At 36.8% G+C, this 17,348-nt stretch overlaps 1 protein-coding gene across 4 annotated transcripts in view; it reads right to left on the bottom strand.

Moving 5' to 3' along the window:
• Brinp3 (BMP/retinoic acid inducible neural specific 3) overlaps nt 1-9,410 on the bottom strand; it is a 366,083-nt gene extending 356,673 nt beyond the window's left edge. The window contains exons 1-2 of one of the 4 annotated variants that reach the window (XM_075988184.1): nt 6,636-6,743; nt 5,305-5,434 (exon numbers count right to left, since the gene is read on the bottom strand). The gene's annotated coding sequence lies outside the window, so the exon portion shown is untranslated. Of the gene's footprint in view, nt 1-5,304; nt 5,950-6,635; nt 6,744-8,458 lie in introns of those variants that run through there. The other 3 variants (XM_075988181.1, XM_075988182.1, XM_075988183.1) reach the window with 3 other exon arrangements.
• Between the last annotated feature and the right edge of the window lie 7,938 nt (nt 9,411-17,348).

Below are 17,348 nucleotides of genomic sequence, written 5' to 3'. Positions count from 1 at the left end.
AGATAAAGACAGCAGTGAGCCCCTGTGTGTGTACTGTAAATAAAACCAAATTTCTTTGTAAGAGGAGTAAATGGTCTTAAACATTGAACCTTATCTTGAGGCCCAGCTTCTATATTTTTGAAAAAAAAATTAACAATATTTAAAGCCTCTATTTTGAGCATTATTAATAGTAACCAACACCAATCTGTTCTTTGCTTTTATTGCGCCAGTAGATTGTTTTTTAAATTTAAAAACATTTCACAATTTTTAGAAACCTGATGCTTTTTTATTTCATATTATAATTTCTAAAATTACTTATCACAGTCATGAAATGCACTGTAATTATGTCTTTTTATATAAGTGATTGGTGGGATTGAAAAATAAGAAATTCTACTACTATAAAGTAAAGCCATTCTATTTCAATGCATTGGTAAATTCTATTTTGTCTACACATTAAGATGTTTGTTGCTGTCCCCCAAAACATTAAGAAAACCATGAATTAATGAGCTTAAGGCATTATTTTGCATACATCTTCAGTGTTATATATTCAAACTACTCTGGCTTATCTTATAAAGTTGAAGAGATGTAACTATTCCAGTACAATATCATTCTCAGGTAAAAAACTTTCCATTTCTCAATGTATATTTAGAGAGTTTAATTTTAAATTTCAGAATTAATTTTTTAAAACCATGAGGATTTTTACTCTCTAATGACATGATTTCCATTTGGGTATATTACATTTCTCCGAATATTCACAACTGCATGAGTTTTGTTTTATACCAATAGATGTGATAGGTCTCAAATTAATTAGCATATTTAATAGCAACCCCCAAACACCAGCTTTCAAAGTGTGCACATTAATTACTAAACAACGTCAATAAAAATGACTTATTTTGTTTTATTTTTTTTCAGACAAGGCCTCACTTCATAACTGAGGCTATTCTAAAACTATGTAGCCTTGATTAGCTGTCTTTGAAACCAGAAAATTCTCTAGCTTTGGCTCCTAAGTATTGAAATTTTAGGCAAAAAAAAAAATTACGGGAAAGGATGTATTTAATTTTTAATTGTAACAGCTGAATAAACTCACAGTGTTCAAACATATTCTTTGATATAATATTTTACCCAAATTGGTTATGTTCATGAATCTCATTTAAAATAGTTTTTAAAAAGTTAAAGCATGAAAGTGAGTGTTTAGTGACTAAAAATATACTGCCCATTATTTGAGACTGAGCAATGTAAAATGCATGCTTACTCAGTTCTGTTCTTTCCAAAGCTAGATTGTTTTTTAATAGTGTAATATTCTAGAGATAGATTGTAAAATTAACAAGATGCAAGAGTCCAGAAAAGTTAATAAAAGCTAGCTCAATCCTGATGATGTTGGCTGATAATCACAGAATTCAGGAAGAATAAGTCTATCTGTAACTATTCCTTCACGATAAATCTATAACGGAATTTAAATGAAACACACCATTATAAGAGAATAATTCTTACATAGCAGAGCACTGTAATGCTTTTTAATGTAATATTCATATACTTATTAATTCAATCAATAAGTGTGTATTTTATAGATTTAATTTTCTGGAAATATAATATGATAATTCCTTTGTTAGCGCTTATGGAAAATTTGTTACAATTTCGGTGCTCTTAAAGACATCTGAATCTGGATAAATTACAATTTACACATTAAAATTACTTAAAATAATATGTAAAATATGTTACACTGTGTATAAACATTTTAATCTCTAAGTGTAATAAATCATACAAATAACATTAAGATTGAAAAATAATAGATTGAAAATTGTTGCTTATTCAAGTAGGTAGATTTTATATCACTTTAAGCATCTCAGTTCACACTTTCTTAACTAAAAATAAGCCTCCAAACACACAGTGGTTTTACTCCTAAGTAGGTTGTAATGCAACCTGTCCTTCAAAAGTGTATTAATTTTGTGAATTTTTCTTTGGGAAAATAAATTTGTTACTGAAATAATTGGATTTACTTCACTTGTTAAAGAATGAAAATGTTGCTTTCAATATTAATTAGGAAACAACACAAAATTTTTGCACTTTTTATTTAAAGTTAATTTATTTTAAAGTGCAGTAGATTTACAAATTTACTTATAAAATAATTGCTTAAAAATTTTTGCCATTGGGTAGGAATATCAGCAATAATTAAATAGAAGTGTTTATTCCTCATCAGATATTCTTAGAAATAATAGTAATAAGAGCTTTAAAGCCTAATACACAAGATAATTGCAGACCATTGTAAAGGATTACCTTTGCCATTTGATACCATCAAGAAATCAAAGAACTGTTCCTAGTGACTCCTTCCAGGTATTGATTGAATAGAAAGCCCATTAGTATTCAGATTAAATATCAACGTCTAATATTCACCTTTATATATGAAAGAATAAACATTATTGCACTTTCTTATTATTTAAACACTTGAAATTGTCATTTCCCAATTAATAAAATTAGTATTTTTTCTCTTGCACTCAATGGGAATTTGTAAATTGTAAATGCTGAAGTTATGAAATCATATAATAAATATAGTGTTACATCAGAATACTATTCAGTGGTTCACTGCTTTGTGACTGAAAAAAAAAATCTCCAAATAGTTGCTAAATTAATACACCAACAGTTCAGATGTCTACCCTCCTTCATTTTAGTAAAGTGAATGTGATTTTATTTTAAAAAACCTAAAAGTTACAATATTTAAGCTTCTCTATTTTGATATTACTATATGAAAAGATTTAATTTATTTGAACATGAAGATCAAATTAATAACATAAATCTACTAAGGATTAGCATTTTCTTTAATTTATGGATTATAAGAAGTCAGTCTGTCAAAAGCCTTATCTTATAAAAGTGTCTGTCTTTTCATAAAGAAGATAAAATTATATATAATATCTTCACAATAAAATAATACCTACTGTGCTTCAGCAAATATACTATTTTTCTTGTTAAATACTGCATAATAGTAAAACTCAGGTGGAACCACCCCACAGGAGCCAAGAATACTTGATATTTACATTAAAATTAGTTGCATCAACATTTGTTCTCAAGGAGTCATAACATTATTGTGACACTAAGAAATTCACACATAACAGAATCTTTTGTATGAGGAATTATGTTTTTTTCTTCAATTTATTTGTCTTTAATTTTTTTTTCTTGGCTTGTCATTAGGAAGCATTCTTCCCTCTCTGGTATTTATGAAAGAAATGGGAAAAATAAATAAATATGGCAGGAAAATATGTTGGTAGAACAATGTAGACAAGTTAAGACTAGAGTAGCGATGTAGAAGAAAGTGCTGTGTCTAGCAACACTTGACCTTTCCCATGTCCTTACTCTTACAGAGCTGAAACAGTACGTAGGGAAGATTCGTAGAAGATTTCAAAATTAATCCAAAATCCTGAACATAATTACAAACACATTTCAGATTTTCTTTAAAACGAATAAGAAGTTTATGCTAAGCTTGCCACACGCTCTTCCCATTGTACCATTTATCCTGGAAATATTAAAATATTAGATTCAATTTTCTAAAATAGTAAGAATTTTAGAATCTTTCTCTAATCAGTATTTTTTTAGTTTAATGATAATATGAACATAATAAAATAACAGCAAGAAATAAAGGATCTTGATATAGTATTACAATGGAGCATCAAAGTTTAGGAGGCCCACTACTTTGTTTCAGTTACCTCTTGCAAAGTCATGCTTATGAAGAACTATTCAGGAGAGCAACTGTTTTGCATGTAATAACACACCAGTCTAGTAACCCAGAAAATGGTAGAATTTGTGCATGCTTATATAATATGTGTGTGAACCCTTACACTTAAATATAGAGACTTCTTTCTACATATATCTGATTTACTTAGCTGTTGTACTCTAATAATTGTATTGAAAATAATCAACAGGTGTTATAATTTATAAATCATACATTTATGCTACAATATTGGGTTTCCTTACAACAAAATAGCTCATGAGAGCATGGTATCATACATGATTCAGTTCAAAGCAAATAAAATTGATTCTTATAGGATATCCTGCATATTTTACTTCAAGGTTATTGTTTAACTAATTCAAATGTGACAAAAATGTCTTCTCCATCAGTCCAAAACTGGAGATAGATGCACATATCTACACAGAGACACACTGAGTGTGTTTATTATAACAGAACTGCAGAGACTAAAATACGAAAGAATTGATAAACTGAAATGTGTGAAGACTTTCTCTTGTGGGAAAAAACTCACTTTTGCCTCAAACTAAAAGTAAAAAAAGTACTATAACTTTGCAATTATCCCACCCAAAGTTTCAATTATTTTTAGTGATTCCATATTTTATCAGTGAGCATTAGAAGCAGAAAAATGACTAATAGATCCACATCAATAAATGCAAACACTAAAATTATTTCCACCAAAAAATGTGAGGATAATTTCTTTGACAAAATGCTATTAGCAACTGCATAGTTTATGATGGTGTCTCATAAATTTGTTGGGTTTTGTGCTTCACCTTCTGCAAATTCTTAGTTCCTACAGCTATATGCATAGTATATAAAAAAGAAAACACCAGTAATAGCAATAAAGCATTAGACCATTCCTGTATATTGTCATTTTAATTGACTTAATTCTGATGGTGGAAGAAAGCTACTGATTGCTCAAGCTACATATTTACAAAACTTTGAATAAAAAGAGGTATGTTTGGGATGTGTTCCCATTTTCTTCTCATGTCTTTTTCATTTTTCATCTGTCTGACTTACACTTTAAGATGTCTGTACCAGGTTCGTACATAACCCTGCCTTTGGGCAACTTTCTCTTCTTCCTCTAATTTTACAAATCTAACCCAATACCAAACCAGAGCATTTTTGTTTTCAAGATTGAGAAAATAGAACAAGAATGTCCACAAATCATTCTCTCAAAAAGTCAAAATTACTTTTCTTGTTCAAGAGGCCCTTAATAGTTCTCCAGGAACCCTCTGTATAGAAAGGTTTGTGATCCCAGCAATAGAGGCAGTTTAAGGCATTTCAGTAACTGCTTCTTCCATATCTCCTTATGGCTATCCACCCCTTCTTCTAACTCTCTACCCTCCCAATCACTGCCTCTTGCATAGGTCCATTTTATGATTTTTCTGCCACATTTTAACGTTTGAATAAGATCACATTAAACATTTAAATGAACGCAATCCAATCTTTAAAGGGTATTAAACGTATTTATGAATGTGAATAGTAAGAAGTTATGGATGCTAGGACCATCTGAAAATGGATGGATTCTGTAGCCTGAAACGAAAACAGACTATGCAGTTGATGATATCGTACAGACATTCAGTCCTTACCTGGTTAACTCCATGATGACAAACAAATCAAAAGAAAAAGTCCCCAGAATCTGAATCATTTGTCTCCAGGCTGCCTTGACAGCTTCACAGCTTGGGGCTTTCTTAGCTTGCATATATTTGACCGGTTCTCCTTTGAGAGCAAAGCTAGGGTTAATTTGTAACCCTGGTCACCTCCTCCTCTTTTCTAACAGCTGTTTGGCAGCTCACACAGCAGGGAAAGTGCATTTTACCCTTTCAAATGGAGCTTACACTGCATCTCCCAGCCATAGTCCGCTTACAAGGAGGTCCCTGCTCTGAAGAACTGATCACGTTCTGGACCTAAAGGAAAGTACAAGGCTTTGTGCCTCAACTCTTAGAGACTAGGGGAAACAGCCATCAAAGACTTCAACTCTGTCACTGTTTGGCTATAGTCGCAGCAGAACCCCTGCAGCCTTGAAGTGTCACCCCCTCCCCGGTGGTCACCTCCGGAGCACATTGCCTGATAATGGGTTTTATTAGTTCTCACCCCCACCTCCAAGAAAAAGGGGTGAGCAAGGCAAAAGCGAGAACTTTACAGTGGCTTTAGCATAAGCGTGTAGTTTCTAAACCTCGAATTACGAATAACATTGCATTCCAAGCCTCGGCTCCAAGTTGAAAACCCAACTCACTTCACCCTACCGCTCACTAGATTCTGTGAGTTAGTGACGGAAAAAAAGGAAGGAGTGATGACGCTTAGCAATACTTTAACATTGATCTAAAAAAGTCCTTCAGCTATCCTAAGCCCTACTAAACAAGCAGATAACGAAGGCGATCGGGGCTTTACAAAACAGTCATCCTGGAGAAGCATTGAGCGCCGTGCTTAGATTCAGCACATGAAAATAATAAAGAAATCGCAACACAGAAAGATGTTAAGAGATTGCAGGAAAGAAAAAAAAACAAGTCTGTCCCGCAGTAGAGGTTTGGGGACCCAGGAAGACTTGACAACAGGCATTGCGGGGGGGGGGGGGGCGGTCGCAATGTGAGCCCACTCTCATGGAGAGCAAACGTCCACCGCGAGCAGCAGGGCTGAGAGAGCAGCCAGCGCCAAAGGGTCGGGGACTCCATCCCTACCCTCTCGCTCCCGCACCAGAACTGAGCCCTGGGCCAGTTAGGCGACCAGGCGTTTTGCCCTCTACGTCCCTAGAACCCAGGAGGCTTAGAGGTAGCTGAAAGCAGCGGCGAAATCTCCAGACACAGTCGCCTGTTGCTAGCCCTCTGGTTAAAGCATCCTTGGCTACTAGAGCCTGTTTCTTGTGTCAGTTTCCCTCATACAATACTGAGCTCAGGGTTCTAACACAGCAAAACGCACTTACCTAGACAGCGAATGTCTGTGCCTCACTGTGCCACACTGATTAAGCAGAAAACGGTCTGACTGCACTGAAAGTTTTCTCCTCTCTCTCTCTCTCCTCTCTCTCTCTCTCTCTCTCTCTCTCTCTCTCTCTCTCTCTCTCTCTCTCTCTCTCTCTCTCTCTCTCTCCCTCCCTCCCTCCCTCCCTCCCTCCCTCCCTCCACCCTTGCGCAACAGCAGTAGTCCTCTAGAGAGGATATTTGAATTGGCGAATTACACCAAAGCCTCGTTTCATCAAATGAAGTCACGGACGCTAATGGCACTGGCTTGTCAGGCAGGACGGACTGAACTGGCAAAGGCAGCAGGTAGAAACTAGCTCTGGGTGAGGGACGCCAAGAGGTGCGGACCACTGTGTCAGCCCCAAACCCTCTCCTACTCAGTGGGAGCCAAGGGGAAAGCCCAGGAATCTGCGAGAAGGAGGGGGATGGGGCGGTGGTGCAGCTGGAGTACTTTTATGTATGGAAGCTTAAAAGGCTTTTGGATTAAAAAGAAAGAAATCATTGCCTACATTTGTCGCAGGGGCCACCAATGACTGGAATAGTTCTTTCCCAGAAATTAAAAAGAACCCCCCCCCCCCTCACAATTAACTTAGGGAAAAGACTCTTGAACAATAGAACCTCACCTCCATCCACCCCAATAAAGGGGGAAAGTCCAGAAACTTGTCCTTATTTGAGAGTTGGGGGGGGGTGTTAATCACAGAAAATCTCTCTCTGGGTGCTTTACAGATTATGGACACATGCAGACTTGTATTTGATAAATACCAAACACTTGCCCCAATGTGAAGTGAAAGCCAACATTTAAATGTTTCTCATCACAGCTAGGTGGAATACAGTTAAAGCCCTTAGAAATGTCCATGAAAGCACAAGGCAAAGACCATATTAACATACTTATTAAAATCTGAGGGCAGGGGTGGGCAAGTGTGAGGAGTGAGGCAATTACATTTTTCATGTAAAGCCCCTCCCTGAATTTCAGTGCCTTAGAACCCAGATAATCAGTGGCTTCTGATAGCTCTCTTCATCTGAAGGGAGACCTCCCTGACCAATTAACTGTTTGCCAGTTTAGTTCGCAAAACCTGAAATGCATTGCAAAATGCTGCCTCAACAGGAACCACAGTGACCAAAATAATGCTCTCATGTGTGCTGAGGCTTTTGTATAAGAATTATGCCCACAACACCCAGACTCCTTTTCTTGCAATATAATAACATCTTAGTGCTTAGGTTCCTATTCAATCCAAAAGACACACTTTACAAAGTCCCCCTCAACCATTCGCATGCTTAGGATGTGATAAGCACACACTGACCTGGACAACCTTCTGAACATCAGAGAGACTAGTGAACTTTTTTAAACCCAGAAAGTCACTGCTTCTTCAGGCATTTTCATAGACTAAGAGAAAAAAAAAAAACCTTTCAAATGGTACAACACTAGGTACCAAGAGCATTAAATTGGTAAGTAGTGATGTCCACAATATCTGATAGAGACTTGTAGTAAAATGGGGACTTTTTTTAATAACGAAAGAGATATTGGTATTGGAACTAGTCATTGCATGAACTACATCTTACTAGTCCCAGCATGTACTAATGGTCACATAGGTATAGGTACTTGCAATTTGAATGTAACTATAGCTATGTAAAAAAGGGAGAGAGAGAGAGAGAGAGAGAGAGAGAGAGAGAGAGAGAGAGAGAGAGAGAGAGAGAGAGAGAGAGAGAGAGAAAACCCTGCTTATTTAAAAATAATAATAACACTAGTGTTAAGTTACAAGCTGCTCACCATATGTAAAGAGATACTTACCAGAGGAAATTTCATGAAGCAAGATGACTGTGAGAGGAATATATCCAGGATTCGAGAAAATATTCCATGGTCTTCCAAAGCCTTTTAGGTCTGTGAGATGCAGAGCAGTAGGACTTGGAAGTATTCAGCAGTTCTTGGTTGCATTTAACCAACAGAGAGCCAGTTATTTGGGGGTCAAGATCCCCAAAGTAAAGAAGGCAAAATGTTAAAGAAGTGATTTTAACTGGGGACGGGTAGCAGTGGAGACCTTTTCTGTAATGATCCTCAGGCAAACAAATTTACCCAAATATGTGTCCCCACACAGTGAGAAAAGACAGAAGCTGGGTAAGCCACGAGAAAAAGATGCGTAACACAAACAGATCTGCAAAGAGAAGTAGAAGGATGTGTTGGAGCTAGGGAGCATAGAACTAGTGAGCTAGGCTGTAGTCATCCTCAGAGTGCAGCAGCAATGATTTAGGCTGCTGGGGACGATCCAATGAGAATCCAGGAGAGCACCGCTTCGGAAATCTTGCAGGGTCTTCCCACTCAGCAGTTCTTTTCAGAGTTTACCTGCGCTGGGAACGCTATCATTAGGATTAATACTATTCCATCAGTGCCTTTCACTAGTAGTTCCCTGGAACCCCTTCCCTTGCAGCAACTGTAGGAGGTATAGTAAGAAAACCTGACATAACGCACACCCCAAATAAGAAAGCAGAACGGGTCACATTGCCATGATCAAATCGTCAGCGATTTTTGCATTGATAGAGACTGGGAAACGAATGGTTGAAGGTTCTAGTCGCTTGAAGGATTTGAGGGCGCTATGCTTTGGTGGGCTAGCAAGGGGACCCTGGAGTGGGTGATGGGATGCCTAGGCGGCAGCAGCTCCCCTAGGTTCCAGTTTCTTGATCAATCATGCTGCCTGTGTTTAAGGCAATTGATTTTAATCCTGAACCCCAGCGCCAAACCATGCTTTAAGAAGCTAGATTTTAGGACAGTCTGAGGACCTTCCCTGGTCCCTTGGGGGTGGGGTAGGAGAAATGCAGGAGCGGCAGTCTGTGCCCTGTCTGCCTTGCATTTGATTTCTGCAGTTACGGAGCTAAAGTAGAGAACCGGCTTTGCTGGGGATTGCATTGTCGTGTCATTTTCCTGTCTGATACCGCATAAACGATCACCTGATCAGCAGATCGATTGGGTAAGATTAGCCTGATCTGTCTCCCTTTTCCTTTCTGTGACCCCATTCTTCCCCCTCCCTAAACCTATTCCTCACCCTTTCTTTCCCTGCCCCCCTGCCCCCGCCCTCTTGTCTCCCTCCCCCTTTTTCTCTTCTCTTCGAAATCAACTGCCACTGTGGAATTGCCTGTTTGACTGAAAGACTGATAACTCTGCAACTGATTTATTTTTTGATCAAGGAATGAACGGCACTCCGCTGCTGAAAATCTTTTCTTAGGGAAGATTCTTGGTCCTCATCTTTAGGAATTATCTGAGTGACCCAGAAGATGTATAGAGAGTACAGTCAGATAGGAGTCTGTAGACCTGGACTCTAGCTCAGTTTTGCTCCGCATCCTGAAGCTTACAAATTATGCATCTGGAGGAGATAGTAACCTGGACATAGATTTATTTCCCGTAGACACGGAGTTGCTGAATGATAGGAGGGCTAAGCATTTACATGAGTAAAAAATGTTCTTGGTAAGTAATTTTATTTTCTGCGGTTAAAAAGACAGCACATGGCTTCTCAGTAGCCCATCCCCCACTCCATTCATTCATTTCCTCTCTGAATGTAAATCACGGAGAAGCTGGGTCAGTGGAAATGTTCTTTTCCTCTTTACTGGGAGAACAGAGCCAGCTAGTGTGGACTTGAAGTGAGAAGCGGCCTTTGGAGACGGTATCTGCACTTTCAGGTCCTTCCTATCATGTATGAAAACACTGGCAGGTAAAACAATCTTTTTTTATTTAAGGATCATCCTCCCCTTTAACTCTGTCTTTTCTGGAGAGGAAGTGAACTTAGGGGACAGCAGCTCATTTTTATTTATCCTAAAAAGAACACTTTAGCTATTAAAAAAAAACACTCTTTCAACCATAATAATAAATTGTCATAGCTGTCTTATCACATTTTGCAGGAAAGATAATGCTACAAAACTAGCCTTAAGTGTGCATTTTAGTTTCTATTTCCACATCTGATCCAAATGAGAATATCCCAAGTGAATATTTTCTGGTCAGGATGAAGCATTCTGGCTTACCAAGAGTCTATAGCACCCCCACCTGTGCATGGGTATCTTCAAGAGAAAGCATGTGTGAGCTTGTGAAGAAGCTGGGCAGCTCTTGATACTACTGCTATTATATTCTGCTAAATGTGAAGAATAACAAGTCTTGAAATTTGTGTGAACTTGCATTGCAAGTGCACACTGACTATTTTGGATATAAAATATCACAGGAGACTATCAAAGAAAAAGCACTGCAATTTTGAATTACAAAACACATTCCACTGACAAAACATTTACATTAAATTTTTCCACTGTTGTTAATTCTGGTATAGCACCTTATGTTAAAATGACAATAATAAAAGATGAGCTAATTGATGCAGATACAGGCATCTAATGCAAATAAGAGGGATTCAGCCTCAGCAAAAATATATACTATTGACTAAATCACACTTCTTTTATGTTCATCACCACTGTAGAAATCTGTACTATAACCTACAGAAAGAAAGACAGCTAGCTGTCACACTACAAAGGAAAATAATAAAATGTGTGTGCTCAGTGATCTATAGTGTTTATCATACCCAATCCGTCAAAGGCAAAAATTAAGTGAAGGCATGCTGTAACTTTTCTTTCTCTTTTCAGGATGCACACCTGCTCTAATAATGCCACGGTGTAGAAGTTTTTCTTCTTTGTCTCCTTTTCCAAAATGGATCAGTGTTGTGTTTATTATAGAGGCTGAAAATTTGTGCTGGAAAAATCTGAGTCCACCTAAAGAGAATCAACATCCTGAGATATGTTTATTACAAATACAGTGTAACAACACTAGAGTATACAGAGCACACTTCCTTGTCACAAGGACCACATTATGTTGTCCAAAAGCATTTATCTAACAGACTGTTAAGATGAACGTGTGTTTATGAGGACTGAATCTGACTTAAGTAAGACCACTGAAGCAAAATTTTACTTTATACCCATCCATAGTGATGCACACTTGTATTCTGTAATTTCAGAAGCCTAGAACCGAGACATAAGGACTATAATCTTAATGCCAGGCTAGGTTATGTAGCAAGACCTTGCCTCAACAAATAAACCTGTGTGTGTGTGTGTGTGTGTGTGTGTGTGTGTGTGTGTGTGCCTCTGTGTAAAAGAAATGTGATGTTTATCAAAAAAGGTAGGCTCTGATATATGGAATCTCAAGCCTTGAGGTTTTCATCACTGTAAAATATGTTCAAGTGGATAAACTTTATTACTGTTTTCCTGCTGGAACAGGCTAAGTTTTAATTTTACTGAATAGTGGTATATATTATGGTATATGTTTCTTAAAGGTCCAAACATAATAAAGATGTGAAGATTAAAAAAAAGAAATGTAATGTTGTTCTTAAAAATTGAAAATAGGCCTGGAGAAGAAACGTTTATTTCTTTGAATCTTAGTTTTAAAACTTTATGAAACTTTTGTAATATTCCATTATTATTCATTTCCATGCTCAAATACGATATTAAACGTAACTTACTTAACTAAACTCCCATTGTATCACAGACATTAAATCCACTATCTTGTTCCTTTAGAGCAAGTTGATTTTTACAATGACTTTAATAGCTAGCTAATTTACTTTCAAGTTGAGAGCATTTCTTCTTGCATTTTACTACATTCACCTGAGGTTATTCATTTAGCAATATTCATATTAGTGATGGGTATTTCTTGACTCCCTGTCTCTTTTTTCTTTATAGCTGCAAATCAATAAATTTCACCTATTACCTCACTAAAATTCTGCCAAGAGAGCATTTAAATGAGGTAGTAGTAGAGATAGAAAATAGCAGTATATCCTGTTCTGAGTGTGGTTGGATTTCTTGATTTGATGTTCAGAACATCCCCCTCCATTGTGTGTGTGTGTGTGTGTGTGTGTGTGTGTGTGTGTGTGTGTGTGTGTGTATACTGTTGTCTATGGTCTCTTCCCACCATGTGGGTTACCAGGACTGACCTAAACTTTAGGACTTGGTGGCAAGTATTCACTCTGCTGAGCAGTGTCACCAGTCTCCTCAAAGTAAATATTTTATTAAGGAAATCATGTTGCAATTTTCTTGTAAAGAAAAATATTTACATGTTCCATGTTATTTTTAACATTAAATCTAATTTATAGCAAAAATATGAAAACATAATGCTAATAAAGGATTCTTTTCCATATATATTTACCTATATAGGTATGTGTGTATGTGTACATGTACATATTATGTATATATATATATATTCAGATTGTTACTTAAATGTAAAAGAGTCATATTTGACACAAATTTATGCATGCATAGTTGTCCTCATTAAGATATTGAAATTTATTCACTTTAGTCTCTTTGCTGTGTATATCTTGTCTTCAGAGCTTTCTTGTTGAAAGTATCTAGTTTCTTTAGTACCTCTGGGTACTAAATACATTTAATTGTATGAGATCAGTAAGCTGGTAAATAATGGAGTCTGTGCATTGAACTCTTAAATAAAAAGTATTGGAACTTGATGATCTATAAAGACCATTTAGTTTGTTCTCTCATACTTATGAAGAAACTGAAAACTACAAAGTGACATGGTTATTGTCAGCATATGCTGACTAGAGATCTAAGTGATTAGTGATGCTGTTTTCTGGGGTTTTCAACTACTGTGAATTCTATATCAATTAAATATTTATCAGTTTTTACAGCTGGCATATTTGAGGTTAAGATAGAGAATAAGTGAAAGAAGATGAAAAAAAAATACCTGCAAAACCAACAAAGTGTAGCTAATTACCTTAGAGATTTTAGGAAGCTACTAACTCCATTTCTGCTCCAACTTTCCCTGCAGACACTCTTCCACTCCCATCTGAGGAGGAAGTTTAACACAGAATGCTGTTTTCTCCCAGAGTGCCTTCAGTGTTTTCTTTGTATATGTGTTGGATTGTCTTTAGACTATTTTACCCTTACATTATAAACTGTAGAAAGTCTAGCTACCTGGAAAATAACACTCCATTAAACCACATCTGATTTACCTTCAAATCCTCATAAAAAACGGGGTATTGCAATGAGAGAACATGATCCAATGAGTCTCATATAAAAGATATATGATATTGGGAGCTCACCAAGGTCAGCGGGACTGGGACTGAATAAGCATGGGATGAAACCGGACTTTCTGAACGTGGCAGACAATGAAGGCTGATGAGAAGCCAAGGACAATGGCACTAGGTTTCCATCCTAATACATGAACTGGCTTTGTGGGAGCCTAGCCTTTTTGGATGCTCACCCTCCTGGTTCTGGATAGAAGTGGGAGGACCTTGGACTTCCAGCAGGGCAGGGAATCTGGACTGCTCTTCATTCTCAAGAGGGAGGGAGAATGGAGTGTGGGGTGGGGGGAGGGGGCGATGTGTCCCAGGAGGGGAGGGAAATGGGAAATTTTTTTTGCAACAACTAAAAATAAAATAAAATAATAAAAAAGAAATTTTTTTGGAAGCATGCATAACAAAACAACTTTTATCAAAACAATCAAAGAAAACCTTTCAATTTATAACAAAGTAAGAAAACCTTAGTCATTTAAAATTTCTCAATTTTCTGGAGATCAGGAAGTCATTAAAATTTACCTCATTTTTTTACATATGTCAATATTTGAGCATTTTATGCAAGTATTTATTTACTTTTATTTATGCAAAGGACAAATTTATATATGCAAGCAAAGTGAATATGAGTATCATAATCCATTTGCCAAATGTGAATTTTACAGTAACAACATTAACAAAAATAAACTCTAAATATTTATGTTTGTTTCTTTGTTTGAGACAGGAATTCGCTGTGTAGCCCTGCCTGTTTTGGAATTTACTCTGTAGATGAGACTGACCTCAAACTCAGAAATTCACCTGCTTCTGCCTCCAGTGTGCTGGGATTAAAGGAGTATGACAGCAATGCCCCGTAAACTAAAAACCATTTTTGTTGTTGTTGTTCATCTTTTTTTCCATTTTTTATTAAAAAAAATTTTCCGCCTCCTCCCAGCCTCCCATTTCCTTCCCCCTCCTCCCGCCCCTCTCCCCCTCCCCCTATTCCTCTCCCAGTCCCTCTCGGGTCCAAAGAGCAGTCAGGGTTCTTTGCCTTATGGAAAGTCCAAGGTCCTCCCCCCTCCACCCAGGTCTAGGAAGGTGAACATCCAAACTGGCTAGGCTCCCACAAAGCCAGAACATGAAGTAGGATCAAGACCCAGTGCCATTGTCCTTGGCTTCTCATCAGCCCTCATTGTCCGCCATGTTCAAAGAGTCCGGTTTTATCCCATGCTTTTTCAGTCACAGTCCAGCTGGCCTTGGTGAGCTCCCAATAGATCAGCCCCACTGTCTCAGTGGGTGGGTGCACCCCTCGTGGTCCTGACTTCCTTGCTCATGTTCTCCCTCCTTCTGCTCCTCATTAGGACCTTGGGAGCTCAGTCCAGTGCTCCAGTGTGGGTCTCTGTCTCTATCTCTATCCATCGCCAGATGAAGGTTCATATCCAGGAGGATAACTATATGTTTTTCTTTGGGTTCACCTTCTTATTTAGCTTCTTTAGGATCCCAGATTATAGACTCAGTGACTTTTATTTATGGCTAGAAACCAATTATGAGTGAGTACATCCCATGTTCATCTTTTTGGATCTGGGTTACCTCACTCAGGATAGTGTTTTCTATTTCCATCCATTTGCATGCAAAATTCGAGAAGTCATTGTTTTTTACCGCAGAGTAGTACTCTAATATGTATATATTCCACATTTTCTTCATCCATTCTTCCATTGAAGGACATCTAGGTTGTTTCCAGGTTCTGGCTATTACAAATAATGCTGCTATGAACATAGTTGAACAAATGCTTTTGGCATATCTTGGTTATATTCCCAAGAGTGGTATTGCTGGGTCCAGGGGTAGGTTGTTCATCTTTTTTTCAATTCTTTGCTTTACCAATTTAAAATGTTTAAGTTTAAAATACCTTTTACAACTTCTGGAATCATGGCTATTTTTTTTTTTTTTGAGTAGAGTTTGTACTGCTGAATGTGTTTGTGTGCTCAGTAAGTCCTTGTATGCATATACTTGAGTATGGAGTTGACTGCATTTCAACCAACATACTGTCAACTACTGTTTCCACATGAAAAAAAAAATCACAATTGTGTTTTCTCATCACCCTCCCACCATATTCCTATTATCTAACACTACCCAACACAGTGGAAAACTTCAATAAATGCTCTTTTAAAGGCTGAAACTAAGTACTTCATTAAACTCTCCAGCATTTTAAATAATGCTTGGTGAAAATAACTTACCTAATTACTTAGAAATATGGTTACTGCATAAAAGATTCTTTTTCAAAAATATTTCTCCAGTATTTGTTATACATTGACCCAGTGAGCCAAGCCCTGTTAGGAATGACAGTTTCATAAACAACTCTATGACTTATAAATAAATGTGTCACTAGGCAAAATATGAACTTGATCTTTTTACATGCTGTGAAGTAAAATAATGCACTTATTTGGAAATGAAGAAGCAAGATATAAGGAAGTTGAAGATGAGTATTAAGTTCTGTCTTAATCTTTATTTTCCATGTGCTGTGAAAACACATCATACACTGGATGACTTAGACAGTAGAACCTTATTTTCCTCAGAAGTAATGATTAAGAAATCCCAGGTTAAGTTGATTGTAACTGTGGTCCCAGGAGAGCAACTACTTTCTGCATTGCAGATAGAAGGCTTACTGAATATTTATAAAGCCTTTCCCATCCGTACCAAATAAAAAAAAAAAAAAAAAGGAAGAAGGCAAAGGAGAGAGTAAGAGAGATAACAGCGGTCTTTTTATTTATTTCACGTATCAAAATATTTAATAACTGCTCTTCCAAGTGCCACTACACTGGAAATTTGATTCCAATATTAGGATTACACAGTGAAACCAGTTTATAAGAAGACTACTAGAAATGCCAGTATGGGCAGGAACCTGTTAGGCAAGAACTCTACCTAAAGGAATACTCTTAGACAATTAAGAAACGCTGCAAACAGGAGAAATATTCTCCACAGGGAAGAGCATACCAATTCATTATCTAATACTAAAAGTCAACCCTAAAAACATAACATAGAAGTGACATTATACAGATACAGTGGTATATATGAATTTTATATTCATGCAACAACAATTAAGGAAAAGAAAGACCATAAATGTGAAAAAAATTGCAAGAAGAGAGAGGTTGGAGGTTTTTGAGGCAGAAGTCTTACAATTATATTATGATCTATAAAATAAAAAAGATAAATTAGTGAACTGTCACTGAATTCTTTATTTTATTAATTTATTTTTTGTTCTTTTTACGTTTGTGTGTGTGTGTGTGTGTGTGTGTGTGTGTGTGTGTGTGTATGTGTATGTGTATGTGTGTGAGTGCGTGTGAGTTCAAGTGACCAGAAAGGCCATATGCTTTGGATACTTCTAGTTCCTCTGGAACTAGAGACAGGTTTTTGCATGGAACCAGACACTGGTGTCAGAAAGAGAACTCTGGTCCTCTGTAAGAACAGTATTCACTCTTAGCCACTGTTCCAGCAATCAGTGTTTTATTTTTATTCTCCAAGTTGCATTTCTTCCAGTGTTGAAGAGAAAAATTAAAGTGGGAATATTAATTTTAATTGATTTTGTTAATTACATTAACTTGTTCTGCAACTGAGTTATTTATTAGCTTTTTAGAAACAAAATATATTAAGAGAAAATAAAATATTGTAATT

Source organism: Microtus pennsylvanicus, chromosome 10 (assembly GCF_037038515.1).
Source record: "Microtus pennsylvanicus isolate mMicPen1 chromosome 10, mMicPen1.hap1, whole genome shotgun sequence".
Taxonomy (NCBI): domain Eukaryota; kingdom Metazoa; phylum Chordata; class Mammalia; order Rodentia; family Cricetidae; genus Microtus; species Microtus pennsylvanicus.
The sequence above is the reverse complement of the archived record's forward strand: the minus strand, read 5'-3'. Positions and strand labels throughout refer to the sequence as shown.